The sequence below is a fragment of the Cervus elaphus genome, chromosome 22 (genome assembly GCF_910594005.1).
Source record: "Cervus elaphus chromosome 22, mCerEla1.1, whole genome shotgun sequence".
Taxonomy (NCBI): domain Eukaryota; kingdom Metazoa; phylum Chordata; class Mammalia; order Artiodactyla; family Cervidae; genus Cervus; species Cervus elaphus.
Window position 1 is genome coordinate 28,322,860 of NC_057836.1, and position 13,834 is coordinate 28,336,693.

A 13,834-nucleotide genomic window follows, 5' to 3' on the forward strand; every position below is an offset into this window, starting at 1 on the left:
AAAATCATACACCACGACCAAGTGGGCTTTATCCCAGGAATGCAAGGATTCTTTAATATCCGCAAATCAATCAATGTAATACACCACATTAACAAATTGAAAGATAAAAACCATATGATTATCTCAATAGATGCAGAGAAAGCCTTTGACAAAATTCAACACTCATTTATGATTAAAACTCTCCAAAAAGCAGGAATAGAAGGAACATACCTCAACATTATAAAAGCCATATATGACAAACCCACAGCAAGCATCACCCTCAATGGTGAAAAATTGAAAGCATTCCCCCTGAAATCAGGAACAAGACAAGGGTGCCCACTGTCACCACTACTGTTCAACATAGTGTTGGAAGTTTTGGCCACAGCAATCAGAGCAGAAAAAGAAGTAAAAGGAATCCAGACAGGAAAAGAAGAAGTGAAACTCTCACTGTTTGCAGATGACATGATCCTCTACATAGAAAACCCTAAAGACTCTACCAGAAAATTACTAGAGCTAATCAATGAATATAGTAAAGTTGCAGGATATAAAATTAACACACAGAAATCCCTTGCATTCCTATATACTAACAATGAAAAAACAGAAAGAGAAATTAAGGAAACAATACCATTCACCATTGCAACAAAAAGAATAATATACTTAGGAGTATATCTACCTAAAGAAACAAAAGACCTATACATAGAAAACTATAAAACACTGATGAAAGAAATCAAAGAGGACACAAACAGATGGAGAAACATACCGTGTTCATGGATTGGAAGAATCAATATTGTCAAAATGGCTATTCTACCCAAAGCAATCTATAGATTCAATGCAATCCCTATCAAGCTACCAACGGTATTTTTCACAGAACTAGACCAAAGAATTTCACAATTTGTATGGAAATACAAAAAACCTCGAATAGCCAAAGTAATCTTGAGAAAGAAGAATGGAACTGGAGGAATCAACCTGCCTGACTTCAGACTCTACTACAAAGCCACAGTCATCAAGACAGTATGGTACTGGCACAAAGACAGAAATATAGATCAATGGAACAGAATAGAAAGCCCAGAGATAAATCCACGAACCTATGGACACCTTATCTTTGACAAAGGAGGCAAGGATATACAATGGAAAAAAGACAACCTCTTTAACAAGTGGTGCTGGGAAAACTGGTCAACCACTTGTAAAAGAATGAAACTAGAACACTTTCTAACACCATACACAAAAATAAACTCAAAATGGATTAAAGATCTAAATGTAAGACCAGAAACTATAAAACTCCTAGAGGAGAACATAGGCAAAACACTCTCTGACATAAATCACAGCAAGATCCTCTATGACCCACCTCCCAGAATATTGGAAATAAAAGCAAAACTAAACAAATGGGATCTAATGAAACTTAAAAGCTTTTGCACTACAAAGGAAACTATAAGTAAGGTGAAAAGACAGCCGTCAGATTGGGAGAAAATAATAGCAAATGAAGAAACAGACAAAGGATTAATCTCAAAAATATACAAGCAACTCCTGAAGCTCAATTCCAGAAAAATAAATGACCCAATCAAAAAATGAGCCAGAGAACTAAACAGACATTTCTCCAAAGAAGACATACAGATGGCTAACAAACACATGAAAAGGTGCTCAACATCACTCATTATTAGAGAAATGCAAATCAAAACCACAATGAGGTACCATTACACGCCAGTCAGGATGGCTGCTATCCAAAAGACTACAAGCAATAAATGCTGGAGAGGGTGTGGAGAAAAGGGAACCCTCTTACACTGTTGGTGGGAATGCAAACTAGTACAGCCACTATGGAAAACAGTGTGGAGATTCCTTAAAAAACTGGAAATAGAACTGCCATATGACCCAGCAATCCCACTTTTGGGCATACACACTGAGGAAACCAGATCTGAAAGAGACACGTGCACCCCAATGTTCATTGCAGCACTGTTTATAATAGCCAGGACATGGAAGCAACCTAGATGCCCATCAGCAGATGAATGGATAAGGAAGCTGTGGTACATATACACCATGGAATATTACTCAGCTGTCAAAAAGAATTCATTTGAATCAGTCCTAATGAGATGGATGAAACTGGAGCCCATTATACAGAGTGAAGTAAGCCAGAAAGATAAAGAACATTACAGCATACTAACACATATATATGGAATTTAGAAAGATGGTAATGATAACCCTATATGCAAAACAGAAAAAGAGACACAGAAATACAGAACAGACTTTTGAACTCTGTGGGAGAATGTGAGGGTGGGATGTTTCAAAAGAACAGCATGTATACTATCTATGGTGAAACAGATCACCAGCCCAGGTGGGATGCATGAGACAAGTGCTCGGGCCTGGTGCACTGGGAAGACCCAGAGGAGTCGGGTGAAGAGGGAGGTGGGAGGGGGGATCGGGATGGGGAATAAGTGTAAATCTATGGCTGATTCAAATCAATGTATGACAAAACCCACTGAAATGTTGTGAAGTAATTAGCCTCCAACTAATAAAAAAATTTAAAAAAATAAAAAAAAAAAAAAAGAATCTATAACAGAGAGTTTCATAAAAGAAGTAAAGTGGTCAATAGCATTATATGATCTTAAGGGGCTACCTATTATAAGGCTGGAGAGGATCAATGGTGGTCTTTAAGAGTACAGTTTCAGTTGGCAGGATTTACATAGCTCCGAGTGAAAAAATAAGTAAGAACTGAGAAAGTAGACATGATAAAAGTAAAATTATGCAGAGAGTTCTAATGGTAACTTCAGGGCATGGATAACTTGGAAAAACCTGAGCTTATGTTCTTAGAAGAAATATAAGTTAATCTATATGCAGAAGGGAAGGCGCAAATGGAGCAAAATAGAGTGAGGATAGAAAATAAAAATTATCCTTGGACTTCCCTCCCATTTTGGTCTCAGAGAGCATTGAGTAGAGTTCTCAGTGCTATAGAGTAGGTTTTCATTAAAACTAATGAACAAAAAAAAAAAAAAAAACTAATGAACATAAACTAACATAACATTGTAAAGCAACTATATTCCAATAAAAATTAATTAAAAATATATCCAAAAAATGAACATAAAAAAATCAACCCCTGCCAAAAAAAGAAAGTAAAAAGAATACTTGATGGAGCAAAGTCAGGGAGAGGGTAAAGGGAAGAATCAAGAGAATAATTTGATAGGGTTAGTCATCAAAAGAATGTATTTCTTCTGCCAAACTTGACAGAAGGCAAAAAAATAGATAATAGTCGAAAGGCAAATTAAGGTGTCGTCAGGAAAGAAATTAAAAGAGCTCGTGCAAACCAACTTAATTTTTTCAGAAAAGCATAAGTCACCTGCTTGGAATGCAAGCAGGGTTTTAACTCTAGGCTCACAGACAAGTAAGTGGTCTTAAGTTGAAAATGTATCAATATAGAAAAATATAAAATTTTCTAAGCTGCATTGCCTCTAAGTCAATTATCCACTCTCAATGACATGAGTATACTGAGAAAAGGGTAGAAAAGGGTAGAGCATCAGTTGTTTATTGCCACAAAATTTCAGTGGCTTTTGTGAGTTTTTCTCACTGACATGTCTGGGAGTCATGGTAGTTGGATCACCCAGTGATGACTCCTGGGGTGACATGGTTTGGTTCAACATGCCCTAGCAGGACAACCTGAGGAAGTTCCCATGGTGATGGCAGAGGATCAGAAGAGCAAACCCCAACACACAAGCCCTCTTCAAGCCTCTTCTTATATTATATCTGTGAACATCCATTGACCAAAGCAAGCTACACGGCTGAACCCATTGCCAAGAGTTGGGACACATCCCTCCCACCATGGTGGAAGGGCACTGCAAAGATGTAGACTTATGGAGGGGTGAATAACTGATAATTGTCGATGAACTTTTGCCTCATAAATAAAGTTACAGATAGATACTGTTTCATCACAGTAAACCAACATCTTGGGATGAAATATTTCAACGTATGTTCTCATATTGGGAATAAGCTTCCAGCCAAGGTGCTTGGTGTAGTTAAAGCAACAATTTTTCAATTAATGTATTATTCCATGTTGGAAAATTTTGAGTATTACACACTGTCCCCAAATTACCATAGTTATTGCTGTGAAGAAAAATGCAAATAAGAAAATAACTCAACAATACAGTACAATACAAATAATATCATTCTGACATAGTCTGGGTATTGTGTATTCCTGGTTGCATCACAAACAAAATAAAACAAAGTGGTAAGAGGAAAAAAGGGCATGATTTGGACAAATGAATGTAAGTTCATGTTTTAAAGTCTAATGACTTTAAATGACAAGCTTGTAATCCTTTAATAGAGCTTTGAAAAATGGTTTGTAAAATATAATAGCTGTTAACAATCTGCTCCCACAAGTCTTTTGCCCTGAAGACTCCACAGTGTCACCAGTGATGTCACCAATGACCTCCCCATTGCTAAACTCCATCAGCACTTTACATACCTGATCCCCCACGTTCCTCTTTAATACACTTTCTTCCCATGTCTTTTGCCAATACTGTATTTCCTTGGTTTTCCTCCCATTTACCAAGGTTTCCTCCTCAGTCGCTACTGCTAGTTTCTCCTCTTCTCTCTACCTTTTAACACTGGAGAATCCTGGGGCTTAGTCCTTGGGCTTCTTTCCTTTATCCATCCACATTTATTTTCCAGGAAATCTTATCTCATCCTATCACTTTCGGTCATGGGATGATTTCTATGTCTCCAACCCAGACTGCCCTTCTGAAATCCAGCTGCTTCTATTCAGGCGCCAACTATACCTCTTTTTGCCTTTTCATACTGTTCATGGGGTTCTCAAGGCAGGAATACTGAAGTGGTTTGCCATTCCCTTATCCAGTGGAACACGTTTTGTCAGAACTCTCCACCATGACCCATCCATCTTGGGTGGCCCTACATGCATGGCTCCTAGTTTCATTGAGTTAGACAAGGCTGTGGTCCATGTGATTAGATTGTGGTCCAACATCTGCTGGATCATCAAAAAAGCAAGAGAGTTCCAGAAAAACATCTACTTCTGCTTTATTGACTATGCCAAAGCCTCTGACTGTGTGGATAAAAATAAACTATGGAAAATTCTTCAAGAGATGGGAATACCAGACCACCTGACCCGACTCTTGAGAAATCTGTATGCAGGTCAGGAGGCAACAGCTAACACTGGACATGGAACAACAGACTGGTTCCAAATAGGGAAAGGAGTACGTCAAGGCTGTATACTGTCACCTTGCTTACTTAACTTATATGCAGAGAGTACATCATGAGAAACACTGGGCTGGATGAAGCATAAGCTGGAATCAAGACTGCCAGGAGAAAGATCAATAACCTCAGAGAAGCAGATGACACCACCCTTATGGCAGAAAGTGAAGAAGAACTAAAGAGCCTCTTGATGAAAGTGAAAGAGGAGAGTGAAAAAGTTGGCTTAAAGCTCAACATTCAGATAACTAAGATCATGGCACCCAGTCCCATCACTTCATGGCAAACAAATGGAAACAGTGGATGACTTTATTTTGGGGGGCTCCCAAATCACTGCAGATGGTGACTGCAGCCATGAAATTAAAAGACACTTACTCTTTGGAAGAAAAGTTATGACCAATCTAGACAGCTTACTAAAAAGCAGAGACATTACTTTGCCAACAAAGGTCCATCTAGTCAAGGCTATGGTTTTTCCAGTGGTCATGTATGGATGTGAGAGTTGGACTGTAAAGAAAGCTGAGCACTGAAGAATTGATGCTTTTGAACTGTGGTGTTGGAGAAGACTCTTGAGAGTCCCTTGGACTGCAAAGGAATCCAACCAGTCCATCCTAAAGGAGATCAGTCCTGGGTGTTCATTGGAAAGACTGATGTTGAAGCTGAAACTCCAGTACTTTGGCCACCTGATGCAAAGAGCTGATCCATTTGAAAAGACCGTGATGCTGGGAAAGATTGAAGGCAGGGGAGAAGGGGACAACAGAGGATGATATGGTTGGATGGCATCACCAACTTGATGGACATGAGTTTGAGTGGACTCCAGGAGTTGGTGATGGACAGGGAGGCCTGGTGTGCTGCAGTCCATGGGGTCACAAAGAGTCGGACATGACTGAGCCACTAAACTGAACTCATACAACATCTATTTGTATATCTAATGTTGTTACTGTTGCTCAGTCATGTCTGACTTTTGTGACCCCATGGACTGTAGCCCGCCAGGTTCCTCCATTCATGGGATTTCCCAGGCAAGAATACTGGAGTGGGTCACCATTTCCTCCTCCAGGGGATCTTCCCCATCCAGGAGTCAAACTCGCATCCCCCACACTGGCAGGCAGATTCTTTACCCTTGAGCCACCAGGGAAGTCCTGTATATTTAATAGCTATCTCAAATTTAAACAAGTCTAAAATCAAACTCCTAATCTTTCACTCTAAACCTATAGATTCCTAACTCATCTGACCGTAATCCCACCCTGGCAGGTGCTTTTGTCAAAAACCTCAAGAGTCATTCTGGATTTCTGTCTTTCTCTTTCACTCAACATTCTTTCTCTCCATTCTATCAGAGAAACATGTTGGCTCCACGATCCACTGCTGTCCCGGCTCCAACCACCATCTTCGACCCGGATCACTGCACTGAATGCCGATCAATCTACGTACTTTCACACTGGCCATTCCAGTCTGTTCTCAGCAGTGAGCCTTCTAAAATCAAAGTCTGATCATGCCACTCTGCTCAAAATACCCCAGAGTTCCCCTGAAGACAAAAGCCTTACAACAGCCTCTAGGTGGGGCTTCCCAGGTGGCACTAGTTGTAAAGAACCTACCTGCTAATGCAGGAGATGTAGGAGACTCCTCGGGTTCAATCCCTGGGTCGGGAAGATCCCCTGGAGGAGGGCATGGCAACCCACTCCAGTATTCTCGCCTGGAGAATCCCATGGACGCAGGGGCCACGGGGTTGTAGAGGCGGACACGACTGAAGCATCGTAGCACACACAGCCTCTAGGCTCCCTGCACTCTACCCCCGTTACCTTGATGACATCATCCTCTACCTGCCATCCTGCTCACTCTGAACCAGTCATCACTGGCCTCCATGCTGCTCCTTGAACGCAGCAGGCACGCTCCAACCTGAGGGCTTTGTGCTAGCTGTTCTCTCAGCGGGAAACGGCCTTTCCCGCTCCTTATATGTCTTTGCTCAAGTATCACCTCCTCATGAGGCCTTACCTAGTACAAACTGTACCGCACAGACCTTCTCCCAAACACGCATGCTCCCTGGCCTCCTCCAGGCTTGATTTTTATATTACTTACTGCTTTCTAATGTATTATACAATTTGCTTATTTATTACGTTTAGTAGAATGCAGGACATACATGAGCAGGGAATACCTAAAACAATGCCAAGCACAGAACAGACCCTCAGTGGAGGAGTTTAATACATACATTTTAACAAATAAAAAAATAGTTCAATTATTAAATTCACCTCTTTCATATAGCAAGATAGGTGTTTTGCAAAACAATCCCACAGAGATTCTTTCATTCATATTTATTTTATTTCTCCTTACTTTTCTTACAATCTGCATTCCTCAATAGTGCAGTATTTAAACATCTATCTGTATTTAAAATTTCATCCATACACACAAGTTTATGAAAAATACCCCCACTAAAATAGAAAGCCCAGAGTTAAATCCACATACCTACGGACACCTCATCTTCGACAAAGGAGGCAAGAATATACAATGGAAAAAAGACAACCTCTTTAACAAGTGGTGCTGGGAAAACTGGTCAACCACTTGTAAAAGAATGAAACTAGAACACTTTCTAACACCATACACAAAAATAAACTCAAAATGGATTAAAGATCTAAATGTAAGACCAGAAACTATAAAACTCCTAGAGGAAAACATAGGCAAAACACTCTCCGACATAAATCACAGCAAGATCCTCTATGACCCACCTCCCAGAGTAATGGAAACAAAAGCAAAAATAAACAAATGGGACCTAATGAAACTTAAAAGCTTTTGCACAACAAAGGAAACTATAAGCAAGGTGAAAAGACAGCCTTCAGAATGGGAGAAAATAATAACAAATGAAGAAACAGGATTAATCTCAAAAATATACAAGCAACTCCTACAGCTCAATTCCAGAAAAATAAATGACCCAATCAAAAAATGGGCCAAAGATCTAAACAGACATTTCTCCAAAGAAGACATACAGATGGCTAACAAACACATGAAAAGATGCTCAACATCACTCATTATCAGAGAAATGCAAATCAAAACCTCAATGAGGTACCATTACACGCCAGTCAGGATGGCTGCTATCCAAAAGTCTACAAACAATAAATGCTGGAGAGGGTGTGGAGAAAAGGGAACCCTCTTACACTGTTGGTGGAAATGCAGACTAGTACAGCCGCTATGGAGAACAGTGTGGAGATTCCTTAAAAAACTGGAAATAGAACTGCCATATGACCCAGAAATCCCACTCCTGGGCATACATACCAAGGAAACCAGATCTGAAAGAGACACGTGCACCCCAATGTTCATCGCAGCACTGTTTATAATAGCCAGGACATGGAAGCAACCTAGATGCCCATCAATAGACGAATGGATAAGGAAGCTGTGGTACATATACACCATGGAATATTACTCAGCCATCAAAAAGAATTCATTTGAATCAGTTTTAATGAGATGGATGAAACTGGAGCCCATTATACAGAGTGAAGTAAGCCAGAAAGATAAAGACCAATACAGTATACTAACGCATATATATGGAATTTAAAAAGATGGTAACAATAACCTATATGCAAAACAGAAAAAGAGACACAGATGTACAGAACAGACTTTTAGACTCTGTACTTTTAGACTCTCTGTGGGAGAAGGCGAGGGTGGGATGTTCAGAGAGAACAGCATTGAAACAAATATACTATCAAGAGTGAAACAGATCACCAGCCCAGGTTGGATGCATGAGACATGTGCTCAGGGCTGGTGCACTGGGAAGACCCAGAGGGATGGGATGGAGAGGGAGGTGGGAGGGGGGATCGGGATGGGGAATACATGTAAATCCATGGCTGATTCATGTCAATGTATGACAAAAACCACTACAATACTGTAAAGTAATTAGCCTCCAACGAATAAAAATACATGGAAAAAAATAAATAAAAAAAAGAAAAGAAAAATACCCCCACTGAGCTTGTTTCTGCCTTTTTCTATACAAATTTCAGCTTAGAACCTAGCTAAAATGTCTTCACCTTTGATATTTTTAAGTGCAATTTACATAGAAAGTTTGCTGATCTTACATGTTAATTATATTCCTTCCAATGTTGGATCTGAGACTCTCTTTAATTGGAGGAATAGTGTCAGCAAAGAGCTGTCTGATCTGTTAGTGACAACTGAGCTGTCACTGCCATCTTTCTGTTTGTGAGCTGGAAGCGGCAGACACTGGCCACTTAATGAACTCTGCCTGGCAGAGAGAAGACCTCCATGTCACACACTTCAGTGACTCTTCTCTTGCAGCTCCCATGTGTCCAAGTTTTTCTCCTTTCCTTGCCCTTTAATATCTTGTCTGCTTCCACGTTCAACAATGCCAATTGCCAGCATTACACGCAAGTCAGTGCATGGACCGCAGCAGATTGGGTTGCAAACCTTGTTCCTAAATGTCAGGTTCCCACCTGGAAAACCCTGCATGAACAGAAAGGATGGATGACAGCAGACGCGAAGGCGCCTGAGGGCCACTGAGAAGCCCATGAGGCCACTGTCAGCAGCACTTTATCATCCTAGATCCTGCTCCTCTTCTCTCTTCTCTCCTTCCATCGTCTTGCTCTCCTCCTCTCCCTGGTTCATTTCGCTCTTACCTCTCTCACTTCTTCCTGTAGATACCTGTTACCTTAAGGATATCTTATTCCCTCAGAATTTATAATGCTTGCCAAAAAAATTTCCTTTGAAATGTTTCTAGTCTGCCTTTTCATGCTAGGACTTAAAATCACTCACAGTCTCATACATTGAAGGCAAATTAGAATAGTCAATAAAAAGGAGATCACTGAGACCACGGCCAAAGAGCTGTATTTCTAGGTCACCTTTGCCCAGTATGGATCCCATTGTGCATGAAAGGAAAACAAAAAATAATGACAGTTGAAGGCAAAAAGGATGCTTTGATTTAAGGGATGAAATCCCAAGTACAAGGAATAGCCCTGCTGCTTTTCAATAGAAGACCAGAGGCAATCTGTCCCAGTCCCATGGTCTTCATGTAAGATTCTGGTGGGGAACATCCCTGGCGGTCCAACCGTTAACACTTCACCTTCCAGTACAGGGGCTGCATGTTTGATCCCTGGTCAGGGAGCTAAGATCCCATGTGCCTCCAAAAAACCAAAATATAAAACAGAAGCAATACTGTAACAAATTTAATACAGACTTAAAAAAAAATCTTTAAAATAAAAAGAGATTACAGCATCTACTTCCTGAGGAATGTGTGACAATCAAGCAAACATCTTCAAATTAAGCTTGTAGACCTTACAATTTTTTTTACCATAAGCAAAAGAAATTTATTTCTTGCAGCTCTGGAGGCTAAAAGGCTGAGATCAGAGTGCTAGAACAGTCAGGTTCTCTTCTTGGCTTGCAGATGGCCATGTTCTTGTGCCCCTGTATGACAAAGAGAACTCTTGTATCTCTTTCTCTTCTTATAAGGACACTAACCCATCACAAGGTTCTCACCCCTAAGACCTCTTCTAATTTGAATTCTCCCTCAAAGGCCAAACCTCCAACTGACCATTACATGGAGATAACAGGCTTTGACATATAAACTCAGGGGGTGGGGTTTAAGAATATACATAATTATTGCTAAAGATCCCAGAAATAATTAAGCCACCTGTTTTAAAACATGGATTAAAACACACACACACACCTGAGGAAAAACTGTCTTATTTATGATAAACAAAGGACCAACTATAAAGTATTCGTCACTCAGTCGTGTTCGACTTTTGGCGACCCCATGGACTATAGCCCGCCAGGCTCCTCTGTCCATGGGATTCTCGAGGCAAAAATACTGGAGTGGGTTGCCATTTCCTCCTCCTTTGCTTAGCTGTAAGATTTAAGAACAATTGTTTTACAATACAAATATACTATCCAAGGATACTTCAAGTTTAAACTTTAATCATGAAATACTTCAAACCTGAAAAGTGTAGAAATACAGTAACAGTGACCTATTAACATGCCTCTAATATGAACAGATGTTAATGTTTCCCATTATATGTTTCAATTTTTCCTTTTGAAAAAATAAAATGTTGCAGCTAAAATTAAAGACCTACCTCCCTTGTTTTCCTCTCTTCTTCTTCTCAATCACTTTGCTGAAATTGTTGTGTATGTTTTCCATACAAGTTTTGAGACATTTACCTCCATAAAGAAAATTTACTAATATTAGTGTACTTTAAAACTTTTCGTACATATTAAACATACCCTTTTAACCGTTTCCCTCTAAAAAATATATTTCTTTTCTTTAAAGTACATTTCTTTTTTTAATATCTATTTATTTATTGGGGTGTGCCAGGTCTTAGTGGTGGCACATTGAATCTTTTTTTTAGTTGCTCCTTGTGGGATCTAGTTTCCTGACCAGGGATGGAACCCAGATCCCTTGTATTGGGAGTGAGGAGTCACAGCCACTGGAATATCAAGGAAGTCCCTAAAAATTATATTTCTGACATTGATCTATGCTGGCACCTGCAGTTCAAACTTGCTTATTTGTATGGCTCTATAACACAGTGTTGAAAAATAATTATATAATGTGTCTGCTTATATACATGAATTTCTCCCTAAATGTATAATTGCTGGGTCATAGCACACAAGTACCCTCATATTTATTTGTTGCTGTTCAGTTGCTAAGTTGGGTTTTACTCTTTGGGACCCCATGGACTGTAGCATGCCAGGCTCCTCTGTCCTCCACTACCTCTCGGAGTTCACTCAGATTCAGGTCCTTTGAGTTGGTGATGCTATCCAAATATCTCATCCTCTGCTGTCCCCATCTCTTTTCACATTTATAACACCATTGTTAATACATAATCTCTCCAGCAGGTGTCACCAGAATTATTACATTGTATTCATTATATAAGTTTGATATAGCATGCCATGACTTTTAATTGAATACTAACAATGTTGAAACCTTTTCAAAATTTCACTTGCATTCACTTTCTTCTGTGAATTGCCCATCATGGCCTTTGCCTATCTTTCTATTGGGTTGGTTTGCTTTCTATCATTAATTTGCAGAAGCTCTTTACATATTCTGGATACTAATAATTTAATGGTTATATACATTACAAATTTCTGGCAGTTTTTATCTTCTTTTTTCACATTGTTCATGGTATATTATGGAAGTGATTCTGTAGTTAGATTTATTAATATTTTCCTTATTAGTCTGTGCTTGTACATCACATGTAAGAAATCTAGACCTGATATAACTAAAATACTATTTTCCCATGTTTCTTCTCTATATTTTATTATTTTACTTTTTAAAGTTAGGCTTTTAGTTCATGGAATTCACTTTGTATATATGAACAGATATAAACTTTTTCTATATCAATTTTTGTCATAATATCATTTATTTAATAGTCCATCTTGTTTCTGCCAATTTTTATTACCACACTCCTCAAATAAATAGAGTTGGCTCTAAATTTCCTTTCTATTCCATTGGCTTATCTATTCCTGTGTCAACCCTCACAGATTTCATTCTTATGGACTCACAGAAGTTTTAACTCTAAAATCTCAGTGACTAAAAGCAACAAAGTTTATTTCTTGTTTATGCTGCATGTCTAACATGTATTAGGTGGGCCACTGCTCTATTTTTTCTCACCCCAAGGCCCAACTGATAAAACAGCTATTATCCAGCAGATTGCCATGTTCTGAGAAACAATGAAAAAGAGTTGCCAGTCATGTATCAATACTAGTTCCCAATGCTTTCACTCACCTGGAAGTGACAGATATCACTTCTGATTACATTTCATTGGTCCCAGGCAGTCATCTGATCAAAGCTAACTTTAAAGGGATAAACAAGTAAAACCCTGACATGTACTAAGACAGAACCAAAATTATTTACTGGACAGTATTAAAGGCTCTTGTAGTTACTACTATACAGTTTACACAAACTGAAACTTTTTTTTGGCCACGCCACTCGGCACATGGGATTTTAGTTCCCCAATCAGGGATCAAACCCATGCCCACTGCATAATGAAGTCATAATGAATGGACTGCCAGGGAAGTCCCCAAAATTGAATCTAAAAAAAAAAAAAAAACTTCATCTTAAACGTTATCAACTTGCTAAACTACCTTATTGGTTTTAATAGTTTGTCTGGAGTTTCTGTTGGATTTTCTTGGTAGATATTCCACTTTTTATAAATAATAACAGTCTTGTGTCTTCTTTCCCAATCCTTATGCAATCTATCTCATTTATATGTGTTTGTGTGTCGAGGTATGTTACTATGCTGTTGAGGTATGTTACTATACTTCTAGTAAAATGCAGAAATATAGTAGAAATAATATTAATAACTAACAATAAAAAGGTATGTATTGTCAACCTTTTCAATTTTTGTGAATTTCATCAGCATAAAGTATTTTTATATTAGTTGGCACTTCCTCAATTATTAGTGAAGTTATTCTTTCTTTATGTTCTTGGCCATTTAACATATCCTTTTATGAATTGTCCATTTACACCTGTTGCTTATTTTTCTATCACACTGTTTGCCTTTTTCTTACTAATACATAAGAATGCTTATATGTTCAGATACTAATCCTTTGTGGATAAAATACATTTGAATATCTTCTTATAGTCTATGGCTGGTATATATTTTAATAGTGTCTTTTGTCATACAGAAGTTTAATACAGTTAAAATTCTTTCCTCCACATTTTGAGATTTTGTCTTTTTAAAGA

General features: G+C 38.8%; 1 long non-coding RNA gene across 1 annotated transcript in view; it reads right to left on the reverse strand.

Annotated features, from left to right (window-relative positions):
* Positions 1-10,397: 10,397 nt before the first annotated feature.
* The window catches only part of LOC122680511, a 74,632-nt gene continuing 71,195 nt past the window's right edge, over positions 10,398-13,834 (reverse strand). Inside the window, exons 2-3 of the long non-coding RNA XR_006336706.1 lie at positions 11,226-11,310; positions 10,398-10,560 (exon numbers count right to left, since the gene is read on the reverse strand). This is a non-coding gene — a long non-coding RNA (uncharacterized LOC122680511). The remainder of the gene's footprint in view (positions 10,561-11,225; positions 11,311-13,834) is intronic.